The 21816-nt window shown below is 44.9% G+C and overlaps 1 long non-coding RNA gene across 5 annotated transcripts in view; it reads right to left on the bottom strand.

Moving 5' to 3' along the window:
• Positions 1-730: 730 nt before the first annotated feature.
• Positions 731-21816, bottom strand: part of LOC123801481 (uncharacterized) — a 124528-nt gene continuing 103442 nt past the window's right edge. For 3 of the 5 annotated variants that reach the window (XR_015722520.1, XR_015722523.1, XR_006782246.2), the window contains 4 exons: positions 15451-18445; positions 15185-15249; positions 14395-14535; positions 12543-14180 (listed from right to left, as the gene is read on the bottom strand). This is a non-coding gene — a long non-coding RNA (uncharacterized LOC123801481). Of the gene's footprint in view, positions 6704-12542; positions 14181-14394; positions 14536-15184; positions 15250-15450; positions 18446-21816 lie in introns of those variants that run through there. The other 2 variants (XR_015722522.1, XR_015722521.1) reach the window with 2 other exon arrangements.

Here is a 21816-nt window from a genome sequence, read left to right as displayed (position 1 = left end):
TCGGTCTATGATCTTTTATGATAGGAACCTTAGAAAACTAATATAGATTTCTGAAATCCAGTTACTGAATTTGTCATAACTTAATAGCAGGGACTGTGTCATTGCTCAGCAGAATTGTTGAATGATGAAGTCTGAGGTAATATCAGGAGTCATCTGGTCCACCCCCATCTCTGACATGCAAAGAATGAAAACCCCAAAGGCCACGTGACTCATCCAAAATCAGAAAGCTGGTGGCAGCAGGGCAAGGTATAGAAGACCCGACTTTTAAGTTGTGTCAAACATCCTTCCCACTGAGATGGGAACTGAAAAGGCAGCCAAGCTCCAGAGGCAGGTTTGGACAGAAGCCGCCCTGCAAGGTTCACAGGCACTATGTTGTTTTCCATCAGAATCACCCGGGGAAGTCTCTTCAAGTACAGAGCATTGGGCTCACCCTGAGACCCACTGAATCACATTTCTGGGAACGGAGTCAGAGAATCTGTGTACTTTAGGAGCTCAGCCAGGTTTGGAACCTCTTTTTTTTTTTTTTTTAAGATTTATTTATTTTTTATTTTAGAGAGAGAGGTGGGGGGGCATTGGAAGAGGAAGAGAGAGAATCTCAAGCAGACTTCCTGCTGAGCATGGAGCCCCACATGGGGCTCGATCTCCCAACCCCGAGATCATGACCTGAGCTGAAATCAAGAGTCAGATACTTGACCAACTGAGCCACCCAGGGGCCCCCCGGTTTGGAGACTCTAGCACATAACCAACCCCCCTCCCAGCTTGCAAGCCAGAGGGAGTGGGGCCTGGGCTGGGGGGCAGGCAGAGCTGGGGTGAGGGCTGCCAGCTCTGTGACCTCAGACACCTTACGGAAACTCTCCAAGTCTCAGCTTCCTTGCCCGTAAATGGAAAGTCATACTGTTCACTGCCTCCGTAGGCTGTATAGAATTGAAAGAAAATTCCAATACCGCACAGAGCAGTGTGCCCAGCACACAGTATAAACACCCCTTAGGATTCTGCTGTTAGGGGTGTTAAGGAGGACACGTATTGCAACGAGCACTGGGTGTTTTACGCAAACAATGAATCATGGAACGCTACATCGAAAACTAACGCTGTACTGTATGGTGACTAACATAATATAATAATAAAAAAAATAAATCGCGTTAGATTTAGTCAGGCACGAAAATGAATGGAAACTGAGTCTTTTTGATACCAAATTTTACTTTACTGGGGAAACCTGGTATCTATTGCAGCTTCTAGCCGAGGGACAGAAGGAAGAGGCAGGGTGTCTGCTGATTAAACAAGATAACTAGTAATTAAGGAACAGAGATTTTGGACACACAATTTAGAAGAGAATTTAGATGAGCAGATTCCAGAGATAATTGCTTGCCTTTGTAACAGGTAACCTCTCTAAATGTTTATTGTATCTGATACGGCTCTAAAGAGGAATGTTTACAATGCATTTTAAAATAAAAACAAGTAAACAAAACGAAAAAAATCCCGCTGCTATTGTATCGTTATGTAAAGAAGTGAGCATGACATTTCCAGAGCCTCATCTTTAGGCCACACCACTCCCTCTGCTCCCTGATGTCGGAGACTCGGCCTACTCTTGTTATTTTTGCCTCTAATAAGGTCAGAGATTCTTGCTGGTCTCTCTGCTTGGATATCTTTCTGCACCCGCCAAAATCCTCCTCGCTTTGCAAGGTCAAGTGTCACTTCCTCCTCACATGTGGCTTAATCCCCTTCCTGTGTCTTCAGCCCCTAGTTCCAGTCTCCGTAGGCCTGGTCACAGGCTGTTTCGTTTCTGTGTTAATTGTCCCACGTCTGTCCCTGTCACTAGTCTAGCCCAGCATTGAGCACTGTGTCTGGTGCAGAAGAGATGCTCGGGGGACTTTCCCTGAATCCGATGGAATGTGAATGCTCACTCCAACCCCAGCAAAGCCCTACTGGACATTTCTGAGTCATGAGTCAGGACTCCAGGTGACAGCGATTTGACGACAGCTCCTTGTAGAGGAGGTCAAAGGGAGACCAAAAGAAATGTTTGTGTCAAGGGTGGCACTCAACCTCAAATGTAATTATTAGGGAATGGCAGAAGGATTCGGGGTCATGGGTTTCTGGAAGACTCTTTCAAAGAGTTCTCAACAGGCAGCACTGTGCATCCGGCCGTGATCTCCAGGGAGCCCGCACGGCGGATCCTGACTCTGGCCGAGAGAAGCGCGCCGATTCCCTAGAGGAACGAGTGGCAGGTAAGGAATAAAAACATCACCTGTGTGCGGGGCTAGATTAATCATGGTTGTGCTCTGTGAGAATCCTGTTCCATAGAAAGTTATCTGCGCCTACATTTCTTATCATGGATGTTTCAGGGTATTAGGTCAGGCAAGATGAAAGAGGGAGAGAGAGGGAGAAATTGATGAATGGTGTACTGCTGGGTTATTTTTCTCTTAAATATCTTCTCTTTTTTTATCTGTTATAACATCCTGACCTGAAAGGAAATTTCTATCACTCTCTCCTCTTACTGAAACGGGGCTGCACAGGTTTGAGGTAGACATGTCACTCATGCGGACCATTGTGAACAAAAATAGAGGCAGCTCTCAGGGGCCAAGGTAATAGATGACACAGATGATTCAAACCCACTGGAAATCTCCAAGCTTCTATTTACCATAACGCTTGTCTTCTCTCCCTGCTTCCCAGGTTCACCAGCTCCGCCAATGATCCGGCAAGTGCCTAGGAACCTGGTGACTCGAGATTATTCTGCCTTGCACGGTGAACTATTAATCGCTAGAGAGAAAGACGTTTTCCATTTCTTTCTAGAGATCTTCTTCCTCCCAAAAACTAGCCTCTAAACTGTGCTTCCTCTTGTCCTTCTTTTCACTTGATATCTATTAATTGCATGTTCCTCCACTGCAGTGTCTCTTAAATTTATCCCTTTCTCTCTACCCCTCCACCCCAACTGTCCCATTAGAATTTCATTGCCTCATGCCTGAATCGCTGCACCCCTCCTTCCTGCTCCCAGATTTCTCACATACAACCTCAGCCATGACTCAACACTCAGACACCAACACACTATGTATCCTGACATTCAAAGTCCTGTCTATGCTGACCCCTCTATCTAATATTTCTCTCTCCGCACATCTACCATCCAACCATCCATCCAACCATCTACCCCTCCATCCATCCAGCCACACTTCATCCATCCAACCATCCATCCACCCACCATCCATCCATCTCATTCATATCTATCTATCTATCTATCATCTATCTATCTATCATCTATCTATCTATCATCTATCATCACCCTCTATTCTCATACATAGGTCTTTACCTGAATCAGGACCATGTCCCCTCTGCCCCCAGAACACTTCTGTTCCTTCCTGAAGCCACACCTCTTTTTTTCTAAGTACTAAGGGATGCTCTTTAAATCACAGCACCATGTCAACAAGCCTGGGGGACACTGCATACCTCAGCCCCTCTTGGGGTTCACAATGCACATTTATACTTTCTAAGTCTTTAGAAGTCCTATAGCAAAATATGTGCTATTCTTTCTACCTCGAATATTCCCCCAACCCTCGACTGACTAAATCTTCACTCATTTTTGAGGCCCTTCTTGAATGTCATTTTCTCAGGGAAGCCTGTCTTCACCCCTCCTCTCAACCCAGGGGAGGTTCCATTACAGCTTCTAGATCATCTTCCGTTCCTCCTGCAACCCACTCGTCCTATTTGTAACCACCGTATGTCTGTGTTTCCAGCTGGAATGCAACTTCCACAAAGGCAGGGACCCCCAGTGTCTTATTTGTTGTCTTATCCCCAACACACAGCACAGTGCCTGTCATGCAGTGGGCTTATACACATCGTCCACCAACTAAAGAAAAAAATGTAACTTTGGGAAACTTACAGCAAACGCATGATTTTGGCTTGAGAACTTTTCTCCCTTACACAACAGGTGCTGCCCACCATGATAGACACTTGGAAGATGTTTCTCTTTCCCTTTGCCTGAAATGCTTCATCTCCTTGACAGATAACAAATCCTCTCCCTTGCTATCAGTTAGGACTCTTTTTGTTGCAAGTCACAGAAAATCTAAATAAAACTCGTTCGCATAATCAAGGACTCTGAGAAGTCTAGAGCTAGGACTAGTTTCCAGCAAGGGTTTATGTAGCAAATCAAATGATGTCACCAGTGGCCTCGTTTCTCCCTGGCTCCCCTCTGTCTTCTGTTTGCATTCCATGGTGAGGCTTCCTCCCTGTGCCCACATCCTGCCCCGGGTTCCCCCTTTGAAGTAGAGGAAAGGTTGTCCTACTGCCTCATATCATACTGAGTGTATTCTGATATCCTCTAAGCAAAAGACATGAAGCTTTACTTTCTAGGAGAGTTCAAAGCCTGAGAGTGACTCAACGGCTGGGGGCAGGAGTCATCTGGAGGTGTCCTCACTCGTATATCTGGCAGTTGAACCGCAGCTGGAACCGCAGCTGGGACAATGGGCCAGAAATACCAAACACGACCTCTTCCTGTGACCTCACAGCATGGCGGCCTCCGACCTCTTACATGGGGGCTCAGAGCTCCAAGGACAAGTACCCCTAGAAAACCAAGGTGGGGCTTACCTTTTATGAACTAGCCTCAAAAGTCACACAGTGTCACTGCCACAGTAGTCACAAGCCCATCACGTTCCAGAGGAAGAAACAGAGGGCCCACCTCTCAATGCGAGGAGTACCCAATCATATGGTAAAGAGTGTGGGTTAGGAAGTATCACGGTAACCATCTTTCGGAAATACAATATGCCACACTCCATTACTTATTTTGAGTCTCTCAAGGGCCAGAGCTCTTTATAAATACTACTTGATGCAGCCATTGAATCTAAGAATAGGAATAATTTGCCAATTATATGTTAATTTAATCGGTAACAAGATCAAACAAACCTTTGTTAGGTTTTCTGTTTAAAGTGTTTAAAAGTTTCTGTTCTGTTAGAACATGCATAAAAGAAATGGTTACATACGATTGAAATAGAGAAGAAGATTCTAGGGACAACCACTTGAGGACTTGAAATAGTCTTTGGAAGTAGATTTGGTCTTAGGAAGAAACTGGCTCTAGGAACTGTCCAAACAGTTTCCCAAGTTCTCCATCATCTGCTCTTCCTCCAGAATCTTCACCTTGAATTCTGTCTATACCAAATTTCTGTGGTTTCTGAAAGCTTGCCACAAACTCACTCTCCTCAGGACCTTTGCACATGCTAATCCTCCCAAATGAGACTATTTCTAGTCCTAATGCTGATCTAGCTTAGATGACACCTTCTCCAGGAGGCCTTCCCTGACACACTTCTCTTTTCTACCATCACAAAACGTCCCATCTTTTGGGTACTGCCTGCTTGTTTATCTCGTCCCCTAAGCTGCACACTCTGTGAAGACAGAAACAAAGTCCATCTTAGTAGTCATTATTTGATTTTGCTTGACACACAGGAAGTCTTCAAAGAATATGGAGCAGATGCTGTCATTGCCCCACCCACAGCTTCTTGTCCTTATCATTTTAGCCCAGGCTGGTCCCAGTTCCAGCTGCCAGTATTTGCACTCCTTTGGCTGAGCACGTTCTCTGGCCACCAAAGCCTGCTTTGCCTACTCCAATAGCCGGGCTGAACTTCCAGGGAATTCATGCTCCCCGGGAGCAGTTCTCAGTCAATGATTAATGGGAGTTGATGTACAAATATCCCAGTTCCTTCAGCGCTTGGGTCAGATAACTCTGAGGCATGTGTTCTACCCCAGATCCCAAATTTCCCAGATGACCCAACAATGCACCCTTGATTGACTGCCTTCCTTTCTTTGTCTTACTTCCTCACCTCACAACTGTCATTTTCTTTGGTTCTCCAGTAAAGGACTTGCTCTCAAGTCCTTGACTTGGGATCTGCTTCCTTGAGAACCCATCCTACGACAGAATGTTTGTTGAATGAACGAGGGAGCTTCTGTTCTAGTCCCTGCCCCCCACTCACCACACCACAGCTGGTGTATGGAACCTGATAGCCGGCAGCCATGCCGGATCCGAGCCAGGAAGAGCAAACACCTAGCAGGAAATTTTAAACCTTCATTTCTGTCTCCAGTGACATGTGTAATCAAGACACACACACAAGAACATTATTTTACTTAAAAGTGCAATGCTGAGAAGTGGTACTGAAGGAGATGGTTAAATCAGTAAATAACATGGCACCTGTGAATGAAATTAGCTCTAGCAGCCGAGACAAAGACTAGCTAGATCAATTTCCAGATGAATAATACCACTTGCTTTTCAATTGCTTGGTACTTGACTGACATTACACAATCTTTTTTCCAACCTGCTGCAGGAATGGAGACCAAGAGCCACTCTAAGCGGGTCACCCAACAATGGAGAGGGAGCAGATGTTGGAAGTAGGAATAAAATTTAGGGTTTCTCTTCTTCCTCTCCTCTACAAGCCATTGCTGTAATTTGGGAGGAGATTTGCGGTGGATTACATACTGCCCTGGGGTCAGTGAGGGTACCTACTGTTTTACTGCCCCATCATACTTCCCCTACAATTCTCTTTTTTTTCCCCCTCCAGTTAATTAATAGGTGTTTGCTGGATTATGGGAAGAATAGGGCACATTTCCCTGGGGGATGAACACTGGAGAAGCTTGAAAATTATGAGGCTTCATCCTGAAAGGGGCCTCTAAGGTCAGAAAATCGATGATCCAGGATTTGATGTTCTCTTTTGGCCACAACCCGGCTTCATATCTGAGGAGAGAGAAGGGGACAGAGAGGCCCAGTGAGCCCTAGAAAAAATAATATTTGTACTTCCCTCTTCTGTCAAAAGAAATCATCTTTAAATTGAACATAAATCTAGAAAGGGTAAAGAAATCGTAAGAAATCCAAGAACTCAGAGGCATTGAGGAAGCAGGAGCTATTTTGCCATATTTAGAGAGTGTGGGTATACATCTGCACCTGGACCCATGAGGGGCATGTTTCCGATGTTACTTGAATCTGTCCCGTCCTTCCTAATGCTGACTGACAGGTCTCCCGGTTTCCGATGCCCTCCTCTCAAATCCAATCACCCACCAATCTTATCAATCCAAATCCTACCATTGGACTCTCCTACTTAAAACTAGTAATGCCCACAGGGCCCAGAAGGTTGCCTGGAAGCCTGAGGAAACAGCCGGGACGGGGGCCAACAGGAGCCCCCACCTGGTTTAGAGGAGGCAGCTGTGACCTGGGCCAGCTCAGTACAAGACCATGAATCCAGTGATGTCAGATCTGATTCTCCCAAGGGATGCCAGGAAGGTACTGACTTGTAAAGCTTTGTAAGAGCATAGCAAAACAAGTCCTTAGGATTAAAAAAAAAAAAAATCATCTCACGGCCACTAGTTTGTAAGCTCCAGCCCTCGGGATGAGATGTAAGCCCTTTCACATGGCATCCAATGCCTTCTAAGGTCTTATCGATTCTTGTTTCTGTCCCAGTTGTCTGGAACGATCTGTCACTTTCTTTGTCCCCGAAGCCCCACATGCCCCAGGGGCAACTCAAGTTAATACACAGAACTGAAAGGGGAGGGTACAGACTTGGACTGAAGTGGAGTTCACAGAGCAAGGCCACCATTTTTGCTCAGGTTGCTTAGTACAGATGGCCTCGAAGGGTGCTGAAAGAGATTACGGGGGGTACCAAGACCCCCTCGGGTTCCTTCCTGGTGCACTGTCCCCTCTAGTTCACCCTCTGGGAGTTCAAAGACCCTGTTTCCTCTAACAGGATGTTCTTCAGTGCTCTTATCCACCTGGCCAACTTGTATTCATTTTTCAAAACCCCACTTAAACATCACCTCTTCCTCACTCAAAACTCTCCAGAAAGAATTACTTCCTTTTCCTTCTGTACCCTGCATGTGTTGTCGCTATCATCCGGTCACAATGTAGTGTACGTATTGCTTCCTGTGTCTGACTCCCCCGTGGACTGAGGACTATCTGAGTTGGAGCCCGTGTCTTGTGGTATTTGTGTCCTCGGGGCTTGGTTCACAGAGCCTTCCTTCCACTTCTGTATTCCAACATCTAGAATCATCTCTCACACTTCTGAGAACACACCAGACATTCAGTAACTGCTAGTTGAAATGAAACCAAACTGAGAACTGAGAATTCACGTTGCCAGGCTCCTGACTCACAACTTCCTTATAGAATGTACCTCACCCGCCACCTGCCTAACCCACTTATGTAACCCAGTTTGGCATTTCTGATTCCTCACTCGGCCTGGGAGGTTTTGCAATGGGCCGCACCTGCTGTGGGGTCGGGGACAGCCGCGGGGGAGCAGGTGGACAGCAGAGCACAATTATGCAGAGCCGCGTCTGGCCAGATTGGAGAAGGGACAGCTTTGTCAGGGTGCCTGGATGCAGCACCTGTGCTGAAATTGGGGCAAAAGGAAAGGGAATGCAGCGGCTGACCAGTGCTTGCCTAGGAAGCGGTTCTGGAAAGTGGCAGGGGCCCATGGGGTAGAGGAGGAGGACCAGCTTCCTAATAGCTGGTGGGGATTTCTGGGGAGGAGGAGTCACGGAAAAGACCTTGCATGGGGTGGATGAAACAAGCTTCTATTTTTGTCCAAGCCAAGGGCAGTGAGTGTACTGAAATGCCCTGGCCTCGTGGGCAGGAGGGTGGGCTGGGACACCCTCTGTCCTTTCTTGCCCTGGGCAAAAAGCTCAGAAGAGACACCATGCCCCCATGTTCTGGCACCAGCTGGCCAAATCCACAGACGGGGAGTCCATCATCCCCAAGTGCCTGGCAAGTGAGCAGGAAAGGAAAAAATTCTAAGTTTGGACTGTGCTCTGGACTGGATGGAGCCATATAAAGTCCATAGGAAGGAGGGGCGCTACCCCAGCAGTCTTTTCTGGACTCACAGGCCATCGGGAAGTTTCCCTAGGGGCAGTGAGAAATATTTGGAAAAGGTGCCTTTAACCAGAAAAGGAATCTTGTCACTTTTGATATTTTAAAACCCAGGAGAGGGGCCTCCCCGGGTGGCTCAGTCAGTTAAGCATCCGACTCTTGATTTCAGCTCAGGTCTCAGGGTCGTGAGATAGAGCCCCGGAGTCAGGATCTCCACTCAGCAGGGAGTCTGCACGAGATTCTCCCTCTCCCCCTGCCCTTCCCCCACCTCCCTAAAAAAAAAAAAAAAGAAAGAAATTAACCCCAGGAGAAAATGTCTTCTGTGTGCCAGGGACTTTTTTTTTTTTTTTTGCATTATTTTATTTTGCATTATTTTCATGTATTTTTATTTACACAACTTCAGTTACTCCTCATAAGTCTTCTTAGGGGTAGGTACCATTTTCAACCAACGGAAAGTCACATTTGTCCTGGAGAGCTGACACCCCACTGAGTTAGGAAGGTGGCCCCCAGCCCTCTTTTTCTTACATGCATTCAGCTTCTGTTTGGCCACCAGGAGGAAGGAGAAGGCTGGGGTGAGGTGGGAGTAAGAAAAAGAAAATGATGTAGAGGAGACGCCTTTCCCCCCTGTAGGTGCTTCCATCCAGTTGCAGTACCGTTAGGGATAAAAGGGCCCATGGTTTTTTGGATTTTTCAAGAATGGCTCAGAGAGACTCAGGACTGAGCAGAGCTGCTTGCTTACATTTAGAGCAGAGAAGACCATTCTCTTTGTCTATACAGAAATGGCATTACTCTGGTGCCCAATCTCTGCCCCCTGGGGAGATTTAAATGAATCCCCAAATAGCACTCCTGCGTGGTTTTGGCAATGCGATCATGAGTGTCTCCTGGAGGCCTGGCAGACACAAGGCGGGGTGGGGGTGGGGGCCAAGCGCAGAAGAGGCAACAGGGGGCAGATCTAATGAGCAGGTAGCTGTGGCCGACAGACTGTCTTTGCGCACCTGAGGCACCCTCTGGGGACTCATAGCGACAAGTCCCAGACACTCCAAAGGGGTTCGTTTCTGGCAGCCAGGCCTGGGGGAACTCAGGCAACTATAATTTGTCATTAAAAGTAAGTGTGACTTGGGGCGCCTGGCTGGCTCCATTAGTGGAGTGTGCGACTCTTGGTCTCAGGGTTGTGGGTTCGAGCCCCAGGTTGGGGGTAGAGATTACTTAAAAATAAAATCTTAAAAAAACAAAACAAATGTGACCTGCCTCATAGACACAAGCCCATGAAGTCACCTGGAATACCTGGATCACACCACTTTCGGAGAAATTAAGTACTTTTTAAAAACTGCACAGCAAAGAATGACATGCAAGGGAGAGGAATGGAGAATCAGCTCTTGCTAATACTCTGGGAGAGCATTGGAGTATGCAAACCCCCAACCTTCCCTTTTCATCACACACCCACCTATTCTTTTCTGGCAAATTGGTCAATCATTTGAATGTCTGTTTTTTGCCTTGGCATTTCTACCTTTTAGTGAAATTTGTACTGTATTCACTCCCAATAATTCACTAAAAAGAATCATTACAGTCTAATACGGAAATATACATAGCTGAGCTTGTCTGGTAAAAGAAAATAATTCACTTACAAGGCAAAGCGTTCCATTTTAAAAGGTAGTTGGAGGAAATAGGAGCTATCCACACTGCAGAAAAACAGTAATTGTGGTTATGTGAGTTAAGTAACTGTTGAGGTTTGTGGTTTGTTTTGTTTTTTAAGAATAACACCGGAGAAGACTAAATAATGTTAAGATGGCAATACTCCCCAGATTGGCCTACAGATTCGACACAATCCCTGTCAAAGTCTCAGCAGCCTCTTTTACATAAATTGACAAATGGGTCCTAAATTCATACAGAAATGCAAGGGACCCAAAGTAGACAAAACAATTTTGAAAAAAATCGAAGTTGGAAGACACAGGCTTCCCAATTTCAAAACCTATGACAAACCTACACTAATCATAAGACAGTGTGCTACTGGTATAAGGATAGACATATATTGAAAGTCCAAAAATAAACTCATATATTTATAGATAATTGGTTTTCAACAAGGGTGCCAAGACAATCCACTGGGAGAAGAATAATTTTTTCAACAAATAGTGTTGGGATAACTGCATATCCACATGAAAAAAAAGAAGGAAGGAAGGAAGGAAGGAAGGAAGGAAGGAAGGAAGGAAGGAAGGAAGAGAGAAAGAAAGAAAGAAAGAAAGAAAGAAAGAAAGAAAGAAAGAAAGAAAGAAAGAAAGAAAGAAAGAAAGAAAGGGAAAGAAAAGAGAAAAGAAAGAAATTGGATCTGTACCTTGCGCCATATACAAAAGTAACTCAATATGAATCAGAGACTTAAATGCAAATGCTAAAACTATGAAACTCTTAGAAGAAAACAGGAGTGAATCTTTGTGGCCTTGAGTTAGACATGACACTGAAAGCACAACAAAAGAAACAATAGATAAATCAAACTTTATCAAAAATAAAAACATTTGTGTTTAAAAGGACACCACCAAGGAAGTGAAAAGACAACCCACAAAATAAAAAAAAAAGCAACTATATTTGCAAATCTTATTCATAAGAATCTATATTCAGAATATTTAAAAAAACTCTTAAACTCTACAACAAAAAGATAAATAACCAAATTTAAAAATGGGCAAAGGATTTGCATACACCTTTATTTTAAGAAGATGTACCAATACCCAGTAAGAATGTGAAGAGATGTTTATCATCACTAACCATTAAAGAGAAATGCAAACCAAGCCTGAGTGAGATCTCCCTTCACACCTACCAGCATGGCCTATAATAAATAAGATGGACCAATTACAGGTGTTGGGGAAGATGTGGAGACATTGGAACCCTTATACATTGTTGGAGGACATGAAAAATGGGTTTCCCTTCTGGAAAACAGTTTGGCAGTTCTTTAATAAGTTAAACATGGAGTCAAACAGGAGTTCTAGTCCTAGGTATATACGCAAGAGGACTGGAACTAAGTATCCACACAATAACTTGTACACGAGTTACATAGAAATCAAACGTTCGCGGGGCGCCTCGGTGGCTCAGTCAGTTAAGCATCTGATTCTTGACTTCAGCTCAGGACATAATCTCAGGGTTGTGAGATCGAGCCCCGAGATCGAGCCTGCTTAAGATTCTCTCTCCCTCTCCCTGCTGCCCCCGCCCCCCCCCGCACAGCGCGCACGCACACACACACTCTTTCTCTAAAAATTAATTTTAAGAAAAAGGAATTAAGTGTTCGTAGCAGCATTACTCATAATTGCCAAAAAATGGAAACAACCCACATGTCTATCACCTGCTCAGTGGATAAACGAAGGTGATATGTCCATACAGTGGAATATTATTTAGCCTTGAAAATAGACGTAGTGGTACCTGCTAGAACATGGATGGTCCTTGACAACACTGTGCTTCGTGAAGGACGCCAGATGTAAAAGGCCACGTATTACAGACCCCACTTCTATGAAGTTCGAATAAGCAAATCCACAGAGACAGGAAAGTAAATGAGTGTTGCAAGGAACCGAGGGTTTGAGAAGTGAGAGAAGGACTGTTGATGAGTATGCATTTCTTTCTGGGGTGACGAAAATGTTCTGGAGTGAGATAAGGGTGATGTTGCACAAGCTTGCGGTTATATTAAAACCACTGAATTATGCGCTTTAAGAGAGTGAATGTTATGGCATGTTAATTATAGCTCATTTAAAAAAAAAAACTCAGGTGTGGGTCAAAAAAATAAATAAGCAAAAAGAAATAACAATCAGGAGCTATGGTGACCACAAGCTCATGAAATGTGAGCCTAGAGTCTCCCAAGAAGAAGGGCTTGCCTGACCCTCAAAGAAACCTGGAGGGAGGACCCTCCATTGTCCCTCATGCTCAGACAGCTGAGCACCTCTCCCTAGAGCTGGTGCAGAAAAGAATTTCCCTCCGATCTCTTGCAAGAATCTCAACTACCCTCCCAGGGCCTCTTACAGCCCAGTTCCCACAGTTGACCTCCCTATGCTCTCACATTCCAGAAATCAGGTTGTTTCTAACACATGTAATGGTTTCCCATGTATTACCCAAGTCTAAAACCTCAATCACCTTAAAGAATTCACACTGCAAAGGAAACAATCCAAAGTTTACAAATATGGCCATTGCAGTATGTTGTGTAACCCTGAAAAACTGGAAATAATCTAACTATCCGACAATAAGGAATTGGTTAGGAAGATACGGTATGTCCTTACAATGGAATATTAACTCCGGAAAGTAATGTCTAATGTCTAATGTTTAGTGATATAGGGAAACGCTTATGACACTGGCGAGCAAAAACTACACCGGATACAGAATTGCATGGGCACCATGTTCTCAACTCTGGTAAAAATATACTTAAGAAATAGCCCGTGATATTAATAGTGATCGTTTTCACGGGAAGATATTTCATTCTTAATTTTCTTTTCAAATTTTCCACAGTAAGTATGTCATATTTCTTTACTGGAAAAAATAATTATTTGGGGGAGAAATTCCAGGTGCAAAACAGAAGAATTTTCACACAGCCTTGGATGTACTATGTACATTCCATTGGCCAGAATCCGTCCCGGGCCCACTGCTTGTTTCTCCTGTGTGCCCGGAGAAAAGGAAATGATTTGAGGAACCACGGGCAACCTCGGTCCCAGGGTTGCAAGAGTGTGCAGGCATCGGCGGAAGACTACACAGCTGAGAAGTTGGAGCAAAGGCTCAGAATCGGGGCTGAGTCTTGGTCTTGTCCATCTTGTGGTTTGGACCTCTTCCAGGTCCCGACATCCCCTCCCCTCTGGAATGTTCTCTAGTCCATGGATGCTAGACTCGTCATTAGGGAGGGTAAGAAAGTCTGATGAAAACATTTATGTTAAACAGAGTTGGAGCCTTTCTAGACCCATCAGCAATTCTTATACAATATTCTCTTCCCAGGTTTTTTTTTTCTTGATTGACTTCCGTAACTCCCCATGAAACATGAATGGGAGGCTGATGGATGGAAGTGTTGAATCACTCTATCGTACACCTGAAACTAATATAACCTTGTATGTTAGCTAGCTGGAATTAAAATGAAAACTTTTTTAAAATAGAAGAAAAGAAAAAGAAAAACACTGCTATAAAAAAAAAAAGAAAAGCACTAAAGTGAAGTAGACACCCGTTTTGAGGCAATTCATTACCGTGCTTATGACAGACGCCATCATTTATAGGCTTGTTTCTGCAAGAGCAGGACTTCAAAGGCTCTTCCCCGCTTCTGCGGGCCTTTCCCAGCCGTGAGCTCTGCTGCCGCCGGTGGAGGGCGGTGCCTGGCTCTGCCTCAGGTTCTGATGGTGAGCTTTCCCCACGACTGGAAAAAGGAAAAAAAGAAAAAAAAGAAGCTGAGTATAAACATGAACTTGATGGACTAATCATTATCATTAAACAAAGGGCTTATAATTCAAACATGATTTAAAGAAATACAGATACCTGAAGATATTTATTCACAAACATTTGTTTAAAAAAAATGAGAAGGGATCTAATTAATATCATCTTGACACTTCGAACACATTTTCTTATCTAACCTTCACAGGAGCCCTGCTGGGACGGGACTTCCCATCCAGCTTCTGTAGATGGAAGTGGACACAGGGGAGTGAGTGGGCTGCGGTTCATCTTCTCGGCAATCTCTTGCTCTGGCTTTTAATCCCTCTGACCCATTTCCTTATCTAGAAGAAAGGAATGGAAAATAGTAAACAAACAAATAAAATGACTACATCTCAGAGTCTAGGGAGAACTGAACGGGATAATAGATTCATAGGATTGACACATGATTAGGACGACGAATTCATTTACAGATAAGGAAAGGTAGTCATTTTCTCAAAGCCAGCCAGAAGTAGTGAGGCTGGGGCTTGAGCCCAGGGTTCTCTAGGTCTAATGCCTGAACTTTTTCCCTTAGCTCTTGCTGCCTTCGATATTCTAGGAGACACAAAGACTCAGGCACAAAGATGCTTACACTTGACCAGCCTATAGTTCACAGGTAAGCGTCCTTTCCATTTAATTTATAAAGTGTCTTGGGGCGCTTGGGTGATGCGGCTGGTTAAGCATCCCACTCTTGGTTTCAGCTCAGGTCATGATCTCAAATTCGTGAGATCGGGCTCCACGTCGGGCTCCACACTCAGCAGGGAGTCTGCTTGGGATTCTCTCTCTCCCTCTGCCTCTCCTGCTCGTGCTCTCTCTCTCTCTATTTTAGATATAATAAATCTTTTTAAAAATAAAATAAAAATAAAATGTCTCAATCACTGTCTATGCAAACTCTACCACTTTTTACATTGTTCTTTATTCCAAGGTCTGGAATGGAAAGCTTAGCTCATTTACCATTAATCTTTCTCTCCCAGGATGAATGCTCATCTGGAAATACTGGAGTTTCTGGAGTCATCTCTCTAAAATGCAATAAGAATTTATCGGAGTCTCCACCCACCTTCTGATGAGGGCTGGAGGAGGGCAGCAGACAAAGGCAAGAAATCACAAGACCGAGTACCAGCCCCACCACCTGCTAGCTACGGCACCCCATGTGATTTCTCCTGCCCAAGTCTCAGGTTCCTTAGCTATGAACTGGAGACACCTGTGATACACCGACTTACCTCACAAGCTCCTGGGATCAAATGAAGTGGAGCCCGTTGCAAATTGCAAAGTTCTGTGTGATTGCCAAAATCTATCGCCAGGCGGTTCTTCAAATAGGAGACAGATTTCTTTCCCTTGGCAATAATCGTGAGTAATATATTCCAGGATGTTTTGCATTTTCCTGTGCTTAAAATAAAACTGAACCCAAACAAGAATGCAGACATGGTCCCGCGATCTGCAGTTTTTGTTGAGTGTCTCCTATGTGGGCGGCTTTCTGCTTTCATGCACTGAGATAAAATGTACTCCTATCCCCAACTACTTCTCTGTCTAGTGGAGGAGTCCAGACATTTACCCAAGAGTTTCATACTTTAGGAAAGGAACAAGTACAGTGCAGGAAAAGTTGAAAGAAGCAGGGGTTACTTTCAGTTTAGTGAAACCTGGGAAAACTCCTTGCAGGACTGAATATTTGAGTTGGGTCTTAAAGTTGGCTAATATCCGGTCAAGTGAAGAGAACCACTAGAGCAGAGGCTTGGAGGCAGGAAAATGCAGGCTGTGTGTGGAAAGGGAAGAGTACTTTGACGTCACTGAGTCAAAGGGTACAAAAACAAGATGGGAAAGAGAGACAGATTGGAGGGTACTTGAAAGTCAGACTGATGACTTGTTTTTTGGGTAGGAAATTGAAAATTGACCCAGCACAGAGTTTACAGAATGCCCTGGAGTGGATGGAGAGACCGAAGACAGGCAGAATGCTTCAAGGGTCATTGCAGTGGTCCACATGTAAGGAAATTCTGAATTTAGGACAGCAACAGCAGAAACAGAGAGCTATCTTATATGTGTAGAATCCAGAAGACTGGTCAGAATAAGTCATACAAGAGGGATTCTAAGAACAGGTAAGCAAATCAGGGTTTGCCTCAAGGTTTTAAAAGCTCCGCAAATTCATCTGTTTGACAAATATGGACCAGATGCGTGCTAGGGGCTGAAAATACTGCAGTGAGCAAGATAGACAAAATCCTTTGCAGGAGGGAGGCAGACCTGAAACAAGTAACCCAGTACAGAAACAAGGGGGGGGAGGAATAGGGTAATTTGACCCTGTGTCCAGGGGGCAGGACGGGTAGGGAAGGTCGGGAAACTACTCAGGTAGATGATATTTTGGCCAAACTTTAAATGATGAGCATAAGACCTCCGGCGGAAAGTTGAAGGAAAAGTCATCTTCACAACTTTGAATCCAAATAACTTTTTTAGGGAGTTACCTTTTGGCATTAAGAACCAAGGTCTCACTGTGGCCCCCCAAAAAGGGACAATCTCTTATTTACTATCGTGTAGAGTAGATGACCTCACTTGTCTCTTGCATGTAGTAGCTTCTCAACTTCTAATATGACTTCTTTCTCCCAAAGTGGCTATGAGCCAATTTCCCATCCCTTCTTCCAAATAGCTGACCTTTGGATGTCCAAATGGGTTTTTATTAAGTTCCTCTAAAAGACCAGCTTTATAGATAATATTTAGCACCAAACTGAAGCATCCCAGAAGCTCATATACATTGGATAATCAAGACTCATCCGTTGATATATGATATAACAAATGTCCCTGTTCCATTTAATAGACCAATAGGCAGTTTTCACAAAAAGACAGGTGAATTTTTCAGTCCAAAGGGTGAGTCAACCCATCTGGTATGACAAATGCTGCTTCTGGCTTGATTCCTTGTCTGAGACCTTTTGCCAAAACCTTTTTCATGAATCAATAGTTAAGATCATCTAAGCTGTTCCCAATAGATTCAATAGTGCATTGGTTCCAGGCATAAGACATCAATTTGGTTTGGTTATAAAATGTAATATTCTATAATTCACAGAAAATCTAATTCATGTACCATCTGGTTTTGGAAGAAGGACCTCTGGAAAAATTCAGGGGCTTTCAGGATTAACATTTCTTATCTTCTTCCTGATCTCACTCAAGACCTATCCATTCACACTGAAAAGTAATAATCTGTCTGGTATATTACTCCTTGCTTCAAAAATGATAAGTTCATTCCACCTGGCTTACTGTATAATATGTCCATGAATGTTCTCATTCTCTTGCCCTGACTAATAGTCTGAAGCCACATTACATGTTTCCGGCTCCCTAGTAGAGGGCTCTGAGGGCATATACCCAGTAGGTCATCACCTGGTTAATCTTCCTGAACCTCCATTTGATGCTTTGTAACCAAAAGATTTACAAAACACCTTCATTTTGTTATCTCACTTTGTTCTCATGCTGACCCTGAGAACATTCCCATTTTACAGATGAGGCCATTAAAGCCAAGAAGGTGACTGGTCTGCCACCTGGGATCCCCAGTCTTTGGTGTATATCCTGCCCAAAATATTTAGCATGCCAACTCCAGAATGCAGTTATATTCCTTAAATCTTGCCCTTTGAGCCTCTCTACCTAGCTTTCCAACCTCTTCTTCTCTTCTCCCATCTCAACCATAGTTTCAGTGGAGCTGGTGTTTCTATCACTCTCTGAGCTTACTATGCTCCAGAAGGCCTTAACTGGACCCCTGGGATCCATCCCTAGGAGGTGGTGAGTGGGCTTTGGGGTGACTGAGTACTTAGCAAGGCTGCCTGTGGGATTTCGTGTGGATATGCTTATGTGAGTCTGTCTAGGGAAAGAATCCACAGGTTTCATCAGATCTTCAAAGAAGTCAATGGCATCCCCCAACACCAAAAGTCAAAAATTAATTTTATACACTGCTTTTCTTTCACCAAATCTCTCCACTCTCTTGACCTATCTACACTTCATAATTTCTCTTCAGAACATAGAACCAACGACAGGCTCTCCAGATCTCCCTTTCTAATATAATTTAATTGTTTCCTTCTCTCCAAATAGTAATTCAAAAAAGGGAGAAGTCAGAGTATTCCTAGGGTGGCCTGTACATAAGCAAATAATATGTGGTAACTTACCCCAACTGGGAGCACAATGATTTGTAAACCTGAATCATTCCCTTCAGGGTTGATCTGAAGCTTTTCATTAGCACAATGCTTCCTATGAGATAAAGGGTGGAAAGAGCCGAGTGAGATATATTTAACTACATTGATACAGATATGGTATCAATTATTAGAGAAAATCATCCTCTTACTGTAAAGATTACATAATGATATTCTCGATGAAAACATGAAATCAGTAGAAGTTCAGCCACTCATTTCCCAGACACCAGAGCAGACCAACCCCACTGCTTATGGGGACTTAAAGGCACATAAAGCTTTCTAAGAACAGATTTGGTGTTCAAGGTGAGGGGCTGGAGTGGTGAGGTGACTGGAAGTTGGGAGGGGGTTCTGCCAAGGATGGTAGGGTTTGCTGGCTGCTAGTTCACCAGAGTTGGCTTTGACATCTTTCCAGACTCCCAGCCTTAACACACATTCCCTGGCATTTTCTCACTCAATTTGCCTGAATATCTTCTGCTCCCCTGAACCGGTCCATTTTCTGAACATGGCATACACTGTGTCCCATCAAGAATCTACTATATTTTGGGGTTACTCTTTGGGTTACAGACCCCCTCCCTCTGACTCTATTGAAGCCTGACATTTCCCATGAGTGGTGGCTCCACTGAAGCCCTATGCCCAAAGATGTAGATTATCTATACCCTGCTGGGAGGTGGAGCCAGCCTCTCCACTCCCCCACTGTTATTCATTAATTATTATGAAATCCTTCCTCTCATAGGCCCATGTCACCTGCCTCTGCCACCCTCTGCCTTTTCTTGCCAGGTGATGCTTCTAGTACATTCATTAGAGATACGGACATTGCCATGGGCTGCATAGTGGCCCCCCCAAAAGATAAGACCACATCCTAATCCCTGGAACCTGTGAATGTGAAGTTATTTGGGAAAAGAGTCTTTGCAGATGTAATGAAGTTAAGGATCATGAGAGGAGGAGATCATCCTGAGTTATCCTGGTCGGCCTGAAATCTAATGACAAGGGTCATTATTAGAGGCCTGCAGAGAGACGGAAGAGGGGGAGGGAAGTTAGCGTGATGGGGCGCCAAGTGAAGGAAGGAAGGCTGCAGCCACCAGAGGGAGGAAGAGGCAAGGACTGGAATCTCCCCTAGAGCACGTGGAGGAAGTGCAGCCCTGATGACACCTTAACCACGGACCTCCAGCCTCCAGAACTGTGAAAGACCACATTTCTGTTGTCTCAAGCCACCCAGTTCACGGTCGTTTGTTGCAAAAATCCCAGGAAACAACCACAGGGAGGGCCAGGTTACCTAACTCCCATCATCTTGCATAATAATAAACAGTGAATATTTACTGAGTTCTTACCAAGTGTTGGGTATTGTGCTGAAGCCCTTTCATGGATTATGTGTGGAATTCCCAGAATGACGCTGGAGCACAGGTACAGATAAGGAAGTGAAAGCCCTCAGGAGGTAAGAGCATGCCCACTGTCACACAGGCAAGTACAAGGGACTAGCAGAGGCAAATTACCTGTCAGACTACAACCTCTGTGCATCACCACTCCATGACATTGCCCGTAGCGGGTGACATGGAGTCCACTGGGACCTACAGTGCCACTGGCTCTGCCACACCTCCACCCCCTAATGCTCCAGCTCACAGCCTCCGTCCTCCAGCAGGGCCATCCCCAGACTTGCTCTTCCCCTGACTTACCAGCTGCAGGATCCCCCTTGCTGACCACAACCCTCCACCTTTTAGGTGTCTCACACACTCCCTCCCACTCCACCTTTGATCTCTAGGTCAGCAGACCTCAAAGTGGACTACCGGTGTCCATGCAAGCATGCGAAGACTTTTAAGAAGCAAAAAGGCACGAGTGGTTTTAGGGAGCCATATTTTAGAACCTGAATTTTCCCCACAACTTGTGTCATTCAGCCATTGCCGCAGTGATGCTGCGGGACCACTCCCCCCCCTCCGCCACCCGCCAACACACAGTGACTTGAAACAGCGATCGTTCATACTCAGGCAAGTGTGGGTCAGGTGGGATGCCCCAATTTCGGCCTCAGGTCTGCAGTTTGCTGCGCCCGGGGTTGGCTCCATGTTCTGTGATCAGTGCAATTTTACGGAGCTCTACACTCAGGAGGACCTTGCACGTGGGCTTTAATACTCTGAGATGGACCGAGACATTCAAGTTTTATGAGTAAAGTCCAGTGAAACACGCACCAAGGACTGAAAGCCTCAATTCACACATGGTGTTTCTCTCATCTCCCGGCCCTCCAGGGTGGGTACTCAGCCATCATCTCTCTGTTCATACCCAGTGACCACTGCTGCCCTCCGTCCCATTAGGGTTCTGGACATGAGCACAGGGAGGGCCAGTCAGGCGTGTGCTCTGCAGTGTCTTGAGGTGGGACAAGGTAGTGGCTATTTAGACTGGTAGAGTCAGGGCACAATTGGTGGGCAATGGGCAGGGACTTCTTGTTCACTCCCAATCCAAGCAACAAGTACATCCCTGCATGGAGGTTTCTACCCTTTGGGTGTTGCCCATCCACAATGGATTGAGGTGGTGAGCCAGGAGAAAGAGGGATTGAATCCTCATGCCCTACATTTTCATTTTGCAATGGGTCCTGGCTGGGCCATATTTAATTTGGGACCCAGGGAAAGGCAGCAGCTACCCAGAGCACGGTCTTCTCATAGCAATGGCAGAAGCACTAGAACCCAAACCAGACTGCACAAGCCCTTTTCAAGCCTCTGCTCACACTTGTCCACTGAGGTAAGTCACTGAACCATGCTCAAGGCCATGATGAAAAGCACACTCCACCCGCCAGGCGGCCATGGTGAGGGTGTGGCTGCTTGATGGTATTACGGGGCAGTGGAGAGTAGGAGCCATCCACCTACCACAGTACGCCTCCTTCAGAATGGAGGGCCCTGATTCCAGCAGCCCTTCTTTCTCACAAGTGTACTTCCTCCCAAAGACAGGTGGAGGGTTGCGTGTGGTTCAAACAATGGTGCCCTAGGTCTAATCCAGGAAAAAGGGTGAACGTTCCCCGCTTAATGTTCAGAGGAAATATTTCAACATCTTATTTCAGTTAAATACTTTTGTTATGAGGAACCATGATAGGGTCAACAATAAAAGACTTTCAAGCACAAGAATCTACAATGGAATAAAATTCTTCAGGGAGAGTGGGATAAAAATATGAAAAGGAGGAAAAGGAATGTTGAAAAAATCTTTGTTAGAGAACAGCTATGCTGGAGCCGTATGGCATTAGATGGGACACATTTAAGTCAGAAAAGTAGCCATTTTATTTTCAAATGTAAATATAATATACTAGAAATGACATTCTTTGCTCCTACCTGAATTTAAGGGAAAGAAAGTGAAGTGTTACTTAGAAATGTTAGAGCGGGTACCTGGTTTCTCAACAACCCCCCAACCCCTGCCCCCCAGGCGATCAAAAAAATTTGAAGTCCAGTTCTCAAG

The sequence above is a fragment of the Ursus americanus genome, chromosome 32 (genome assembly GCF_024610735.1).
Source record: "Ursus americanus isolate L20-20 chromosome 32, mUrsAme1.1.p, whole genome shotgun sequence".
Classification (NCBI taxonomy): domain Eukaryota; kingdom Metazoa; phylum Chordata; class Mammalia; order Carnivora; family Ursidae; genus Ursus; species Ursus americanus.
Note: the sequence above shows the minus strand (reverse complement) of the source record. Positions and strands in the feature narration are given on the sequence as shown.